Below are 17,881 nucleotides of genomic sequence, written 5' to 3' on the forward strand. Positions count from 1 at the left end.
CTCACCTTTGTATCGATACTATCGATATAAATATCCATCCGCCCACCCCTAACGAGAGCACCCCGTGGTGGTACGCCAGATGAACTCGGAAAATAAAAAATGCTTTGAGTTTTTTGGGGTTTTTTTTACACAAAACATTTTTTTAATTAAAACAGAATTATGACAAGTCCTGAAATTCAAAAACTAAAAGATCTGAAACAGGGCAAATCCACAATAAAGAATAGTGACCCCAGTCTCCAAGGCACAGGAAGCCTCCTAAGCTAGTTTGCGGATTGCCAAAGCGGGTAAGCCCCAGACAATTGGTGAGGAAATTTTGTTTACCGTTGGCAAAAGAGATGACTCGTATTATGTGTGGAGAAAATGTCGCTAAACAGCTCGACCTGGTGCCTCTTTCAAACGACACGGTCACTCGCAGAATTGATGAAATGGCGGACGTCAGACAAACATTGACCGAGAGAATTAAAATGAGTAAATGGTTCTCACTGCAGTTAGATGAATCCATAGATATCGCAGATTTAGCCAACTTGCTCGTTTACGTGCGATATGAGTATGAGGGCATGTTGCACGAAGACTTTTTGTTCTGTAAACCACTACCAACACGAAATACAGGAGAACTACATTAACGTGTGTAATGAGCATAGTGTTGCCACCTGTCCCGGTTTTCCCGGGACTGTCCCGGTTTTCACGTGCCTGTCCCGGTTTTCCCGGGCTGTCCCGGTTTGTCCCGGTTTTTCTTCTTTTTAATATTCGGTCCTGGCCAAAAAACTAGGGTAGTTCAAACCACGATTCAGACTGTTTTTGCACACCTTAAATCTGTAAAATAAATCTTAAAATAAAGTTTTTTTTCTCGCTGTGTCCATTTTAAACCCCTCCGGTAACATTTTACGTTTTAAACGTCCCCCTCAACAACTTACCTTCGCCACAACACCCCCCCCCCCGCCCCGGCCAACATATTACACGCGCCACCCTGTGTCAGTATGACAGTGTCCTTGGTTTTTGTCGGACCTATGTGGCAACCCTAAATGAGCAGGGTTGCCAACTCTCACGCATTGAGCCTGAGACACACGCATTTGACTGTCTTCACACGCCACACATCCGATTTCTCACGACGAAAAAAAATCTAGTTTATTTACCTCTGATCCACATCTATGATTCAATGAGTTAGTTCGCTCTGGCGCCAACCATCGCAATGTAATACTTAATTCGTGTCCATTTTACATCCTCCCAGTAACAATTTACATTAAAAAAAGCTAGCCTATATTTATCCGCAATGGAATTTGTGTTTGCGCAGTCTCTTCTATGTGTAAGAGACAACTGCCAATAAATGGCTTTTTACTGTACCAGGGTATTGTCCAGGGCATTGTGGCTTTATCTACAGACAAAAGCAATCATTAGCTAAAACCAAAGAGAAAATAGAACATTACCAATATTATAAACTTGTTCCTACATTCTGTCCATTGTGAGGTTTCCTACAGATGTTAACAAATGATTTTCTTTACCTTTCTTTGGTTTCAATTACTTAATTCAACATTTGATGTATTTGGTATTATTCATGATATCTGTTTGCACATCAGACTAATGTTTAATGTCTCCTTATGCGTGTTCTGTCATGGTAGGTTGGCCGGGAGGCCACCAGAGGGAGTGTGTACCCACTCTCACACACATTGCACACACCTCCTAGCACCAAGCCACTTCCCCGGTCCCAATCCCCTATCAGTGTGCACCCCTTTATTATCCCACAGGTCGTGCAGTCCAGTGCTGCACATTCAATGAGGACCATGCGTCTCTTATTGAAGCTGCTCTCTGCCTTTGCTTCGTAGGGACTGCATAAACTACGTTGTCTTTTCTTTTGCTCACAGAGTTGTGAGCTATTCCTTAAGTTGCTGCACTCGTGCTTTTTGTGTTTATTTGCATCATGGACAATAAAGAACATGATCTGCAACCAGTGCCTCCGGCCACCTCTCTTCCCCGTTACAAGTTCAACCTGCAGAGCATAGGTTTTAATCTCCAGATGTTGAATCCAATTTCTAGTCTTGAGTTTTGTACCCACTGGTATTTCATTTCATTTTTAGTGCAGCTGCTGGGGAACTCTCCTCCTGAGTCAAGAAAGACAAAAAAGACAGGAAGGAAGAACTTTAAGTGATGTGATCGAGATAGCCATGTTCTGGTAGATTCAGATATCCATGTTCTGTTAGATAAATTAACTCCCAAGGATTACAACACTTACATGGATTTTCAGCTGAGATCTGAACCAATACTGCTTACAACTAGTGTTTCTTGCCCATGTGAGCTACCTACTTGTATTCTTGAATTATTTTTGCTGCAGTCCTATCAGACAAATATATTTATTTGTAAAACACTGTAATGTGAGAACCTGTATAAATAATTATATCTTAAAACAATCTTCTACAACAGCTACAATATCCACAAGTAAACAAGTAATGAGGACAACAGTAGTAAACAGAAATGCAATAAACTATTCATACTAAATTGTAATGGTAGACTCATCCTATTTTATCCTATTGAGAACTGATAGGGAGCTTAAAAAACAGCAAATTACAGGAAAAAACAGGAAAATTAAAGTTGACTATAAAAATTTGCTCTACCTAAACAAAGAGAGAAAAAAGAAAAAGAAAGAAAGGAAAGGCAAGAAAAATCCAAGGGGTTTGAGGAAACCTGAGAGGGAAGAAGATGCAACATCATTGTACAGGGAAAGCTTGAGGAAACAAGGCACAACAAGGAGCATGTGAGCTAGTCTAGTGTTGGCAAGATGACAGGTGTGGCAAATCACCTAGATTACCTCAGAGCCACTCTGCCTCCCTCTGGTGGCTGAAGAGAGCCTAGCAGATGGCTGAGCCCAGTAAATTTTGTCACAGAATAAAACCAAGTAACATTATGTATGATACAATAAGGAAAGATATAGGTATAGAGTTTGAACATGTGTAATCATTGATTTGGTTCTGACAGTATAGTGTCTTTTACCCTGTTGTAAAATAAATAACAATAAACAATAAGAAGGCAACATGAGAATAACTCATTGAAATAAAACTTTAATGGTGGTATCACATGATGTCCAAATTCTGTGGGTCACTTTAATATTCACAAAGTAGTATAACACTGGTTGGAAAGAAGGTTACTGAAGCAGTGGAACTTTCCAACACATGTAAAAAAAAAAGCAAACCTATTAGAATAGAATAGAATACTTTATTAATCCCAGAGGAAATTATGAAATTAGGGTAGCCTATTAAAACAAATCAAATAACAGATATCAATCCCTGCATTACAGACCTTGGGTAGTACTTCCATACAGTCAGATGGGGTTTATACATAAACCTGGATCACATTTAATGTTGGCACAGTTGTTGATGCATCTAATGCAGAGGCATTGTCTTCCATTTTAAGTAGACATTCATTTTTACATTTGAACGATATCATTTATTTTCTGGATGCTGTGTAATAATTTTAGTACAATTGTGTAGAATTATTTACATATTCATAATAGGAATTTCTCAAAAAAAAAATCAGGAAAGATTGAAATTATATTACAAATCATAAATTAAAGTTGTGCATTTGCCCACAAGATGGTGCCAATTGCCTAATAATAGAATGAAACACATTCATTAACGCTAAAATGGTACATGATTTGTATTTATTTTTTTTTAGGTAGTCATCTTAGATGCCAACCATTAACCAAAGTTAATTTAAATAGATAAACCTGAATTCTCAATGAATTTGCCCTCAAAAAAAAAAGATTCAAGGATATTTTTCCATAAACATGTTTTGGGTGACTTGATTTTAACAGCTGAGTAAATGGATAAAATTTAAATCAGACAGTGATCGGATAATGAAAACCTGACAGAATATTATTGGTTATAATAATAATAATAATAATAATATTAATAATAATAATAATCTTTATTTGTGTAGCACCTTTCAAGCATGCAACTCAAAGTGCTTTACAGAATAAATAAACAGAAACATTAAAAGGAAGCAAAGATAAGACAAAAAAACGTTAAAAGAAATCTAAAGATAAAAAGCAAACAAACATAATAAAATAATGACAAATTAGAAAATAATAATAATATAATAAAATAAATATTAAAATAAAATGTAACTAAATAAAATAATCAAGTAAAAAGTCAAGTAAATAAGATAATAATAATCTGGAAAACTATTAAAATGATTAGAACAGAGTTAGAGTTTCTTAACTAAAAGCAGATCTAAACAAGAAGGTTTTGAGACTTTTCTTGAAGCTATGCAGGGATGAAATGCCTCTGAGCTCTTCAGGAAGAGAGTTCCAGAGCTTTGGGCCATAGTGGCTAAAAGCACCCTCGCCAATCTTTAAGTAAAGACAGGGAAGACAGTTGTGGCCAACGACACTAATTACCTCAGAGCCACCCTCTGGCTCCATCTGCTGGCTGAAGAGAGTCTAGCAGATGGCGTAGTCCTGTGCTGCAACCTTTTATAAACAAAACACCTCATAGCTAATACTGGAGCTTTGCAAACCCTTTCAGTAGTTAATCTATAATAAGTCTGTAGTGTTTATATTTTGTCATAGAATATATCCAATGTGCATTACTTGACACAATATTAACAACATTAATGAAAGGTAAGTTATTTCTCAGTTTAGATTTTTAAACATTCACAGTTGATTTGCTTCTCATATTACATTATAGGGTATTATACTACCCTAATTGTAAAAAAGGCTTTCTGAAGTGGCAGTGCTGAAAACTACAAAGAAGTGGACTAACATTGGACTAACATGCAAAGGAGAATAACCAACATTGAAATACAGAACCAAATTCTGTTGTTTAGAGAATTAACTTGGCTAGAGATTTGACACTATAACAACCATAAAGTACAGTGGCTCTGAAAGCCCATCACGATGCAAGTGAGAAATGCATTGCAAATACTCAAAATGAGAATGCGTGTGCTACAATTCAGAAATGCTGCAAAGTTCAAAAACACAACGGAAGTGGCCCACAACACAACAGAACTAAAATAATCTGGACTAATTATTTTATGCAGAGAGTGTAGGTTTTTAGCCATAAACATCAGTTTTGTTATACAGTTTCTCATTACGTTGAACAGAATTTAGGTAGTAAAGCTCTTTAAATGTAGTTAGCTAGCTACATTGAAAGAGCTTCATTAATTCCCCTAGCTAGCTATTTAGATAGAAACTAATTTGTGTTAAATGGGATTTTATCAGGGTTTTTAAGCCTTAGTTTCTGTCTAAATACCTTGCTAGCTTGCAGCTATTTTGCAGCGCAATGGGCTTTCAGAGCCACCGTAATAAAGTGCTTGTGCATAATCAGGGCTCTCAAGTCTCACGCATTGAGCGTGTGACACACGCATTTGACCGTCTCACACGCCACACTTCCGATTTCACACGGCGAGAAAAAAAAATCTAGTTTATTTACCTCCGATCCATATCTATGTCGCCCTCCACTGGCGATCGATCGCGATATACAAACCCCCACATCGCTCAACAACTTACGTTCGCCACACCCCCCCCCCCCCCTTCAACAATTAACGTTCACCACCCCCCCGTCAACAACTCTCACACTCTGACATGAATCCAAAACTTGAGAGCCCTGTGCATAATAGTGATTGCAAAAGAATTTTACTGAGGCAGTGGGACCTTCTAGAAAATGAAAAATATTCAGAGCAGTCAAATCTGTTCTAGCCTGTTAAAACAAACAAAGGAATAGATGTCAATCTCTGCATTGCAGACCTTGGTCAGTATTTCCACACAGTTCTGCAGCAACCACAGACATCCCAAGTCTCCCGGAAGCTGCGGGAGTCTCCCCCATTTCGGTAGTGTCTCCCTGATACCCGCGAGTCACATATAATCTCCCGGAATTCAGAACGAGTGACCCACACAAACGCGCACACAGGCGACATACTTTTTTTTCTCTAATCGCGAGTGGGAAGGAGAGAGAGGGGGTTCTGATTGGCCTGTTCTCCACTCAACAACTTACTTATATTCGCCTTATATAACTTGCCAAAACAAAGAGAACAACATAATTGCTCTTGGGTGTAAAGCAGACCACCTCATCTGCAAAACTGCCGTAGGCCTCCAAGACTTTCAACTGAAGCCTAAAGAGGCATCTTAAGAGGTCAGGGGCCTAAAGTCATCCATTAAGATGACTTTAACACTACACTGCTTTTGGCAAATGGGCCGCTAAACTAACCTAATGTGCCAGTGCAATGACCCCAAACATAATACTAAAGCAACTGGCCAAGTGACTCAGACCAGTTCACCTAGTGCAGAAACCACTGAAGATAATAAATAAGAGCTGGAAACAGCATCTTTAGGAGCTGCAGAAATAAGAACTGTTAATGCTAGACTCATTTTAAATCTTAGACTGTATATGCGTCACCACAGGGGTCAAATACAAAACAAACTAAGCTATTGTAATAGCCTATTTGTCTGATTGCATGCAAGTCTTCTAAACGTCAATGGCAAAGCTACGTTCTTTATATAGAGGTCCTTTTCTCCATAAACATCCACATTATTTGTTTATTATTTTTAATCTTTATGTTGTTTACCTGTTTTGTAGTGATCTTACATTCCAAACATTAATCAAATTTTATTTACATAAAGCATTAAAGGCAAGATAAACCTGAATTCACAATGAATTTGCCCTCCACAAAAAAATATTCAAAGATATTTGGCCAGGAAAATGTTTTGGGTGACTTGATTTTAACAGTTGAGTGAATGGATAAAATTTAAATCAGACATTGAATGGATAATGAAAACCTGACAGAATATTATTGGTTAATGCTGTCCTTAGTGACATAGCCTAGAATTTGTATTTGGATTCGGATTATTAGAAAGCAAGAGTTTGGGGATTTCTGGTCCAGGTTCATGTTTCAGTGCTCTCTTTGGGCTTACATGTAAGGCTGGGATAGTGGGAGGATTTTCCACACTGTTCCACACTCTGTTTGAAACCTTTTGAGATGTGGGACCTTTATTTTTGGAAGATCAGTGTAATACATTTATGTTTAGGCAATTTGCAAACCCAAGTTATTATGCTCCATGAACGCACACTGAGAATATTTGTTTATTTATAATGATAAAGCTGGTTTTACCTCTTCTGAATTTTCTAAATATTAAACAGAAAAGCATACGCATAGGATAACATAAAACTAAGCTAATGTGTAGGGTCTAGATTCGCAGGGTGAAGCTATTTTCTGTCCTGTCTGTCAGGCCAAGTGCGCGCTAAGCAAGCCAAAGATCCACAGTATGTAACTCGATTAATATGCACAGATGCATATGCCCAGATTTATATCATGGAAGACTAACGGATATCTATATATAGTATTTCATTTTGTGTTTTGTGTTCATTTTGTGGAGCTGATTATTATGAAAATATCACTTTTAATTCTGGAATTCAAAGTATAGCAACTCAACAAAAGAGATTTGAAAACTGACCACATAAAAACAGAGCTCATCCATCACTAAATAAACAAAAAATTTTGTAAATGCCATTTACTGGATTTTGGTAATGATTTAGCTTTAGTCCAAACAATAGCCAGGAGCAGAGTTGTATAGTTAACGATGTAGAACTACTTCACTACTGTACTTAAGTACTAAATTGCTGTATCTGTACTTTACTGGAGTATTATTTTTTCTCCTACTTCCACTTTTACTTCACTACATATTTTCCATCAGTTTAATACTTTTACTCTGATACATTTTTTACGTGCTGTATAGTTACTCGTTACAATTATAAACATGTTAGCTGGCGCCGTCACCGGATCAAGGAATCAGGCTGTTTTATGAGAAAACTGCGCATGCTCCGGTCGCGTCTCGTTTACTCTGCTGCTGCCTTCACTGAACACTTGAGCTTCGTAATCTAGGTTCACTTGACGCGTCGTGACTGCAGCAAGGGTCCGCGCGGCAAAAATGACGCAATCGCGGTGGCTCCGTCCATGCGCGTTGGCCATAAGTGCTGGATAATAAGCTTGTTGGCGTTTTAATGTCCATATATTGGCACCTTCCACACCTTCAACATCGCGTGATCGTGGTGGTGAGAGTGAGGAAGGAGACCACCCTGGCCCTACCTAGAGACAGTGGTTGCGTTTGCTGGAATGAAAGTAAATTCCTATAGGATGAAGTGCCATCTCTGCCTCCCTAAAGAGGGTGAAATATTGGCTAACTAACCTAATTATGTTCATGACGTGCTGCAGTGTTCACTTAACATTAGCTGGCAATCATAAAGCCGATGTGTTTTTAGCAACAGTAAGCCGTGTCTCTTTTCATGCTGACTAATCATGTGCCCATTTTTATAGTGTAGTGTTTTTATAGGGTGAGGGCATTTATTGAGGGTAAACGCAGGTCAGTAGGCTCACCCTTAGAATCCGACAGACAAATTTTACGTCCAAAATACACCTCGCTTTCTTAGCTAAATTAACGTCAAACCTAAGCCCAGTTTTTAAAGTTGCTACTTGTTTGTACATACAGACCACTTGTATTTGTGGTCTTTGACATCTTTGATTTGTAAATGATATATAAAACAATTGATAATCAAACTTTGATGGCTTTCTTTAATTAATTCAAAACAATACTTTTTACTTTCAGTACTTGAGTAATAAATTTTAGAATAAACTACTTGCACTACTTAAGTACAAAAAATTCCAAATACTTCTGTACTTCTACTTAAGTAAAATTTTTAAAGAACACTTCAACTTCTACTCAAGTCAATTTTTTGATAGAGTACTTGTACTTTTACTCAAGTATGGGTCTCTAATACTTTATACAACACTGGCCAGGAGGACATTGACCTGGGGTGAGTTTCCCCGAAACGTTCTTAGCGCTAAGTACTTCTTAACCTCATACGTTTCATACGAGGTTACGAAGTACTTAGCGCTACAAACGTTTCGGGAAACCCACCCCTGTTTTATACAAGGTTTTGTTGCAGCTGAATAAACAAATAAAAATATACAAATACTGATAGAGTAAGAGCTGGCTCAGGAACAGAGTGCAATAAGCACAGCGCATAACGTCAAAAAGCGATACTCAGTCTGTGAAGCAATGACGACCAGCAATCAAACACAGACAGGCTTTCTCTGGCCTGATCATTAAATCACTGGGAATGTGATGTAACTGAATTATTCCTTTAATCTTTTGCTATTACATATTTCTGTTAAAACCCTCCTATCGTCCTTAGGGTCAATTTGACCCCACTGAAAGTTTATCATTCAAAAAAATAGTAGTTGACTTTTTTAAATTTTGCTTCATATTTCATGACAATTCCTAGTTTGATGGGGACAAGTGATAAAGCATAAAATTGTCATGAAAATATTTTTTGAATGTGCTGAACACATATTGCACTCATCGGTCGTCCTCAGGGGTCAATTTGGCCCCAAGCTGTTTTAGCTGTTAAAACTTGTGTATCAGTGTGTGTGATCTAACATGAACACACCTGCAGGTGCAGTTGATAGATCTAAGTTGATATATTTTCTTGATATACTTTGATAATTCCCTCAGTAGAACTGTTTCATGTTTGACTACTATCATGTTCACACTGTTTCGCAAATGGGTGGATTTTCATGTTGTTTGTCTCTATAGACCTAACGTTTACAGTGGGCATAAAAACCTATTCCATGTCTTCACTAGTATTTGACATGTTCTCATTATCCATTTTCTGTCTCACAAATGGTCACCCCCCCCCCCCCCAAAAAACCACTCAAAAATACAAAAAAAAACCTCTATTATTTTTTGTTGGTGGCGCTATAGTAAAGGCCCTATCCATCATCACCATCAACAAGACTTGTGGTCATTAATGTTGAGAAGTAAATTTGAGATATGTATGATATGTATAAATAATTCAAGATTTAAGATTAAAATTTAAATTCTATTTTAAAGGTTTGGCCTGATGGTGGCGCTAGAGGACAGGTCAACTCAACGGATTTTCAAGGGGTTATTTATGTACCAGTGCCTGTACCAAAAAAGTGGTCAACAATGTTCTGTAAATCATTTTCTGGAGATAAATATCCCTGGGGTCAGATTGACCCCAAGGACGTATCGTGTTATTATATTTGAGGAAAATAGGACAGTTTTAAAAGTATTATTATATAATATATGCTTTATGTTAACTTTCTTGTTTTTTTAAGCACAGAGAAATGTCTTCCACCCCACATCTGATTAATCAATTACACTTCTAAACACTGTAGGCTTTGCAATTGTTTCATCATTATAATGTTTTAGAAAATCACATTATCTAAAGAAGAAACTATGATGAAATCTAGTTTATTTGTCTTTTTTTGCAAGGTTGGGGGTGGTGGAAGAGGGTTAACTATGTAAAAAAAAGGCTGGTTTGGCTGCTGAAAATGATTAACAAAATTATCCTCATTGATGCAATGTGACCGATGCTGTCAATATATCATAGAAGGGGCCACAAAATTCCACAATTCATATCTTAAAGAAGGTTGGGGTTGCAAATGGCTGTAAAAACCATCACTATAGTTTTGTTATGTTCCTTCACTCTCTCTCAAAGTTCAGGTAAGGTGATTTGCTTAAACTTGTTTTGTTTAGATCAAGATTAGAAATTAGATAATCTGGATTGCTCATAATAAATGCAGTTTTTGAAATCAGTCTGTATGATCATGCTTTCATTTAGTCAGTGCCACCACATCTAACAAATGTTGATGAACTGCACACAAGATTTAAGCACACAAGGTTTTGGAGAATGGTATAGACATGATAAAGTCAAGGTCAATAATCACTGTGTAATGAGTAGCAGAGGCAGGGTCTCTGGACAGTAGGAAAACATATTTCAGCTGCCTATATTTGAGATAATAGAAGTCAGATTTGGTGACGGCTTTGATATTGCTAATGAATGTGAGATCTGAGATTAGAACGGCAAGATTTTGGACTTGGTCTTGGCTTTTAGAACATGAGAACTGAGGTGTTCAGCTTGAATCTCTGCATGTCTGAAAGACATTGCCTCTTGGATGGCAGCTCACCACCTAAAGCTTAACCCAAGCAAGACAGAGATGCTGTACATCCCTGCAAGAGCCAGTCCTCATCGTGATCTTTCTATCTCATTCGAGAACACCGTGATCACTCCATCCATGGAAGCGCGTAGCCTTGGTGTAGTTGTCGACAATCAACTCTCCTTCACGGCCCATGTTGCTAACACAACACGATCATGCAGATTCGCCCTTCACAACATTCGGAGGATTCGGCCATTTCTCTCTAGGGAGGCCACTCAGGTCCTTGTCCAGTCCCTTGTTATCTCAAGACTGGACTACTGCAACTCCCTACTGGCTGGTCTTCCTATGCATGCCATCAAACCCCTGCAACTGATCCAGAACGCTGCAGCTCGGCTGGTCTTCAACCTTCCCAAGTTCAGCCATGTCACTCCCTTGCTGTGCTCCCTCCACTGGCTTCCGGTAGCTGCCCGCATCAAATATAAAACCCTGGTGCTGGCCTACAAAGCAAAGAATGGTCCAGCTCCTCCTTACTTGATGGCCATGGTAAAACCCAGATGCATACCTAGAGCCCTCCGCGCCTCAAGTATGTCTCGTCTTGACCCTCCATCATCCAGGACACATGGGAGACAAGCATCCAGACTTTTCTCTGTCCTGGCTCCAAGGTGGTGGAATGAACTTCCCTTGTGTGTCCGAACATCGGAGTCACTTGCTGTCTTCAGACGCCGACTGAAGACCCACCTCTTTCAAGTGCACTTTGCATAATTATGCTTTGTCTTTGTACTTTATCGTCTCTTTCCTCAGGTGTTAGTTACAGGTATTGCTTACTGTCTTTTTCTCAGGTATTGTGCATAATTGGGTTATAGGAATTATTTACTGTCTTTTTCCTCAGGTGATGTGTATATTCAGGTATAATTGTTAGGTATCATTTGACTTTCGTCTAGTGGTTTTTCCAGCTTAGAGTACCTTGTGTTCAGGACTATCTATTCTACCTTGGAGATTCCAAGCAACTACACAGCACTTTTGTAAGTCGCTCTGGATAAGAGCGTCTGCTAAATGCCATAAATGTAAATGTGTTCATTTACACAAATTTGCTTCTCCTTGTTGCCAAAAGCAACAATCCTTGTTTTGACCTTATTTGTATGACATTTTAGCTCATCCAATTATAATGCAGACACTGGCATAATGTCTTGTCTATATAAGGATAAATAGTGTTGTTTTATTGAATTTTGCCCAAGGTCACCAAGCCAGATTCCGACCTGCCAGTAGTGACAAACTCCAACTGTAAAGTCAGACCAGAACTAATTAACTACTGTTCTGGAAAGACCAACCCATTTTTCCAACCTATCCATCAGTATTCTAATAATACAATTTCAAATGCCACACAAAGTAAAACCAGAAAACAATATATTACCTGAATCAGTATTCAGCCATTTTTCATTTAATATGAAGCCATTTCTGTTCTATGGTGAGGTCAAAAGCCTGACTGAAATTGGTTAACAAAGTTACCGTCTGTCACGGTACGGAGGGCCCCCTACTGGTCGCCCCCATTTACAACAGCGGCAGATGTCCTGTATTTGTTGCGTCGTGTGCGTCCCTCAAGTGGACGGAGCCCATGATCCATTGACGGCTAGTTATTATATCCTTAATTCGGATCAGTTCACAGGTTTTGATCTGCCCCTCTGCTCCATCTCCCCCACCTTCCCCATCTGCTCCATCTGGGTATGAGAGAGAGATGTATGTGTGTGTCTGTGTGGTTTATATGTGTGTATGTGTAGTGGGTATGAGAGATGTATGTATGTGTGTGTCTGTGTGGAGTGGGTATGAGAGAGATGCATGTGTGTGCGTGTGTGGGGGAGGGGGAGAGACATTCAAAAATAACTGCCACTCTGTCTGCTTTTCTGAGTGGAAAAACCTTGTTTTAGTGTGATTTGCACCCTCTGAACAAACGGTCGTAGTTCGGGACCCATTTAACCTATCGCTTCAACGAAGAGACTGTGTGAGAGAGGACCCCTTGGTGATGATTTTGATTTTGATCCAATCATCTTTTGATAATTTTTCATGCCAGCACACACTCTAACTGGCAGTTAAGATTTGAAATTCTGAACATTCCACCATTCATTGGGGCTTTTTACATTTTTAAACTCAATTTTATTAAAATCTATAACTCTAATCGACTCCAAAAATGGATAGCACACCTGTCAGAGCCGAGACCTTCGAAACGCAGTTTGAACGGAGTCTGTACGTTAAGCGGTTCGGGCCGCATTAATTGCAGAAATTTGGAGAAGAAGAATAATAAGAAGTATGAGGAATAACAATATTCAAAGTAAAAAGTAAAAACCTAAAACAGATAAATGAATAAACATGGTAGGTTGGCTTTATTCAGCTTTTATTTATTTACTTATTTATTTTTTTATGAAACGCTAGAGAACATTAACCGTCAGTGCGCAGTGCGCATATCGAACTGTCAGACAGGCACTGTGCAAAATGTCAAAAATATTTTAAATAAAATGTGCCTACCTGAAAATATTTTTAAAAATTGCCACACAACATACAAAAAATATAGGTTCAAGTAAAGTAAAGTAAAGGTTCAAGTAACTGGGTTTAAAAAGCAAACAACAAAAAATGTTTATAGGCCTACTTGTCGAGACGCACCACGACGAGACGAGATGACACGACCAAAACGACAAATGGCTGAACTGTTTTTTTTGTCTTACGCATTTTACAGTTTTTCTCGATTGGTTTGGCTCATTTCTTGAAACTGAAATTACATTCTCAAAACTCTAACATCATTTGGCACAACTGTCTTATGGCGCATTTCCACTAGGGCCTACTTGGCGCGGTACGGTTCGATTCGCGACAGTTTGTGAGTGTTTCCATTAGTACCAGTTCCCTGTGAGCCGGCCCCTTTGGGTACTTTTTTCGTACCGACTCGCTCGAGGTTCTAACCGTTCAGAAGCAGTACAGTTCTGTGACGTGGAGGAACAGCATGACACTGATTGGCCAGGGAGTGTCGTTACAGGTTGCGTCAGGAGAGCGACTCCTCCGCTATGCTATGGACTCCTCAGCCATTTTTAAAACCCAAGGAGCGAAGTCTGTTCCCTGGTCAAACGCCGAGGTACAAACCTTTCTGTTAATAATCAGCGATCAAAAAATCCAGGGCGAACTGGACGGGGCCACTAGAAATGTAAAGGTTTTTAGCGAGGTTTCCGCGCTAATGGCCACTCATGGCTACCAGCGGTCCGTTCAGCAGTGCCGGTCAGTCCAAGCTAAAAAAGCTTAACGCGATTACCGGGCGGTGAAGGACCATAACGGACGCAGCGGAGCAAACCGCAAAGACTGGAAATGGTTCCAGCAAATGGATGTCATATACGGTCACCGGCCAGCCAGTAACGGAAGAGAAAACGTGCTGGACAATGTCGGTGCTGGAGGCCACGGAGAATGGTGAGTGTATTGTGATTTCACAGTTTTACTACTAGGCTCATAAAAGATGTAATATGAACGTAATATGAACGCATCTATTGTAAACGCAGGAATTTAGAGCTGGGTTTGTAGTTAATGTTACCACCACAGTCACTACTGTACAATAGCTATCTCTTAGCCTTGCTAGTTGCTAGTTAGCTGTAGCCATAAACACAGCATGAGCAGCGATGACGTGCTACACATTTTGTGCAGTTACGCTATATTGTTGTTGCTTTCACGGGAATGCTTGTGTTTAATATTTGTTATTTTTTACGTTCAAGATTGCCCTTCCACTGACGAGGCGAGCGGAGTTGGCGGAAAGTGTTTCCTTCAACCGGGCTTTCCTTGGGGTGCTTGGCGAACTTGTGAACACCATGCGAGACAGACGCCAGTAAAAGCACACAAAATGTTGCTTGTAGTACTATAAATATTTATTTCATATAAAGCTATACGTATATATTTGCTTTTTGCACTTTTTTTAACTATAACTATATTATTTACATATGTTGTACTTTAAATATCTATATTTCATAATAAAGTTTGATTTCATTTGATTGTATGACTGATGCATTTTATGCAGGGTGTGTTCAGCCTGTTTGAGTAATACCAAATTATTATCAATAATTAGAGCAACCACATACAATAATGAAGATAAAGATAAATAAGATACAATAATGCTATGTGTTAAGGGGCATCGACCGGTGTTGTGGTCGCATACAAATGATGTCACGACACTACAACCCGCGCGCCAACAGCGACTCCACCTACATTGGGGTGGTTCACCATTGTAATGGAAACACAACGCGACCATACCGTTCCGTTGCGAATCGACCCGTATCAAACCGTACCGCGCCAAGCAGGCCCTAGTGGAAATGCGCCATTACCGATCAGCACAACAAAAGAGCTGACTTACAAAAGTGTATATCTATGGAAGTTATTCTGTGTCAATATTCAAATGAAAATGTAATACGCATTTACATTTACATGTTCCACTCTTACAAGCAACTTTGAGCTCAAAATTCAAATTCAAATGCAATAATTCCATTTACATTTGTAATGTGATAGACGTCTATTCATATTTCATTTACACATACATTTTGATGCTTTATATGTGTCTTTATTGAAATGAAAATGTATTTCCCGATTTGAAATAACAAGTTCATGTGATCATGCAAAGGTTGTATCAAAATTATAATTAAAATGCTATTCGCTTAATATGCTTTGCATTTCGTGATAACACGTTTGAAACGTAATTTTCAACCTCACCACCACGCTAAAAAGATGTCAATATTCAAACGTTAATGGAGAAATAGCGCCACCCCTGTTTGCAATAACATTACGATACCAACAGCGCTCAAAATGTGTCAAAACGCATCTTGAAAATGCAATCCGAGCAGATTGCATTTTCATTTCCATGGTCTTCCACTATAGTCAAATTATAGTCAAATTAGATCCCATCAGCCTTCCAATCAGATTCCACAGCCCTCCACTTTATTCAGCCAATCGGGTTCCCCTTTCCACCTCAGGGAGCCAATCAGGACGGGACTAAAGCACGCTCAGCACAGAGCCATATAGTTTCTGGCTCTGGCTCAGCAGTACAGGCGAGTTTTTGGTCTTGATTTATGATCCCTAATGCCAGGTTCACACTGCATGACTTTTCGTCAGGTTTTTGTGCCATTCGCACTACATGACTGGTTGTGCTGTAATCGCGAGTCTTTCAGTTGTTGTGGCTTTCACACTACATGACTGATCGGCGACGCGGGCTCACGAATTACACGACTGGGGAACCGCCGACTCATCTGGCTGCCGTCCAAAAACACGAGAACACGAAAACGAAACTCGCGAGAACCAGCAACACCACATAAAGAAAAAAAACAATGTACATGTACTCCACATTTTCGTTATTATTATTATTTATTTTTACCGTTTAAACACTCCATAGTCCCAAGTTGCCAGAATTATTTCATCTCTCCATTGCAGTGAACATAGATATAATCAATCACACTATTTCTCCAGTGCTGTCACAATGACTTAAACACAGTGTTGTAGTAAAGTTGTAAGAAAGGTGAGGATTGTGTGTTTGCTGGGTTACTGTTTTGAAAGCATTCTTCAAAGTTCTTTACATTCTTCAGAGATATCTTCAGCGGTGCCGCATTCACATTGGCTGTAGCTAGACGCTGCTGTTGACTCACAGTCGCCGACTGGGCTAGATATTAAACATGCTAGATATCTGCCGGTCGTCTGCGATGAGTCGGCGACCACTCGACGACGGCTCGGCGAGCGTCTTTCAGCAGTTCACACTACACGACTGAGCGAGCGCCGAGTGATCGCCGATTTGCCTCCGACCACAGTTTCTGTCGGCGATCTACAAAAAACAGTCGGCGACTGAAAAACCAGCCTAAAATCGTGTAGTGTGAACCGGGCAGGTGTAGTCTGAGACCTAGGCAAACTATAACGTAGAGGAAAAGAACTCGTACGAAAGACAGACCAAAGAATAAAAACGTACACTGAACACTCGATTAAACAAACACAATCTATGAACCCAAAAGGTATAGTCTGAGACTAGGGAAAGGCATGAAACGTAGACAACGGAAGCTTATACTAAGGACTTACCAAGGCATGAAAACATAAGGACCACTCGACTCAAACAAGGACAATCTATGAACCCACAAGGTGTAGTATGGAGTGAGATTACGGTCTTTAATATGAGAGCGCAAAGATAAGATTCAATCAAACAAGTCAGACACACTGCGCACGCAAAATCAAGAAAACCGAGCGCTGTTAAGTGCGCTCACTTCCCTGTTTTCAGCGTGCGTTTCAGTTTTTTGCTCGCTTCTAAAATGTCTGCTCGCGTCATGATTACAAGTACGTTACAGATCAAGGCTTGGTAGAGGATTACCTGCGGGTTCAGGTAATCATGCCGCGTCTGTGGCATTACCCACACTAAACAGGGACGCTGGGGGATTCTGGATAACATCACTCATCGAGGCATTACCGCTTTATAACTTTAAAAATACGACAGCACAAATGTTTATTTAAATAAACCAGCATTAATGAGCAGAAATGGTTTTCTGTTTCTGATCACACGAGACGCTTCACGGAGGTCGGCCGTTCTACCGCCGTAGTTTGAGGCACACAGTTGCTCTGCCACAGCGCTCAATTTGGCAATAACATTCACATCAGCGCCAGATAAGGCTGATATGTCTGCCACTTGATCGATTAACATTTCACACTAATGTAGTGTAAATTCACCATAAGGACTCGTCTGCTACCCTTTGAATTAATCTAATGAGCGCTTCTGCGACCATGTCAAAAAAAAAACTCGCCTGTACTGCTGCGCGTGCTGTAGTCCAGTCCTGATTGGCTGCCCGATGTGGAAAGCTGTGGAACCTGATTGGCTGAATAAAGTGAAGCCGTGGAATCTAATTTGACTATAATTTGACTATTCACGCTATTTTCCATGACAACGCTGGGCAGG

At 39.6% G+C, this 17,881-nt stretch overlaps 1 long non-coding RNA gene across 1 annotated transcript; it reads right to left on the bottom strand.

Annotated features, from left to right (window-relative positions):
• Positions 1-1,478: 1,478 nt before the first annotated feature.
• On the bottom strand, positions 1,479-2,751 carry LOC143528358 (uncharacterized). The gene is made up of 3 exons (XR_013134436.1): positions 2,677-2,751; positions 2,228-2,328; positions 1,479-2,096 (listed from the first exon to the last, which is right to left on the bottom strand). It is a non-coding gene; the product is annotated as an uncharacterized LOC143528358 (long non-coding RNA).
• Positions 2,752-17,881: the final 15,130 nt, after the last annotated feature.

This window comes from Brachyhypopomus gauderio, chromosome 12 (assembly GCF_052324685.1).
Source record: "Brachyhypopomus gauderio isolate BG-103 chromosome 12, BGAUD_0.2, whole genome shotgun sequence".
NCBI lineage: Eukaryota > Metazoa > Chordata > Actinopteri > Gymnotiformes > Hypopomidae > Brachyhypopomus > Brachyhypopomus gauderio.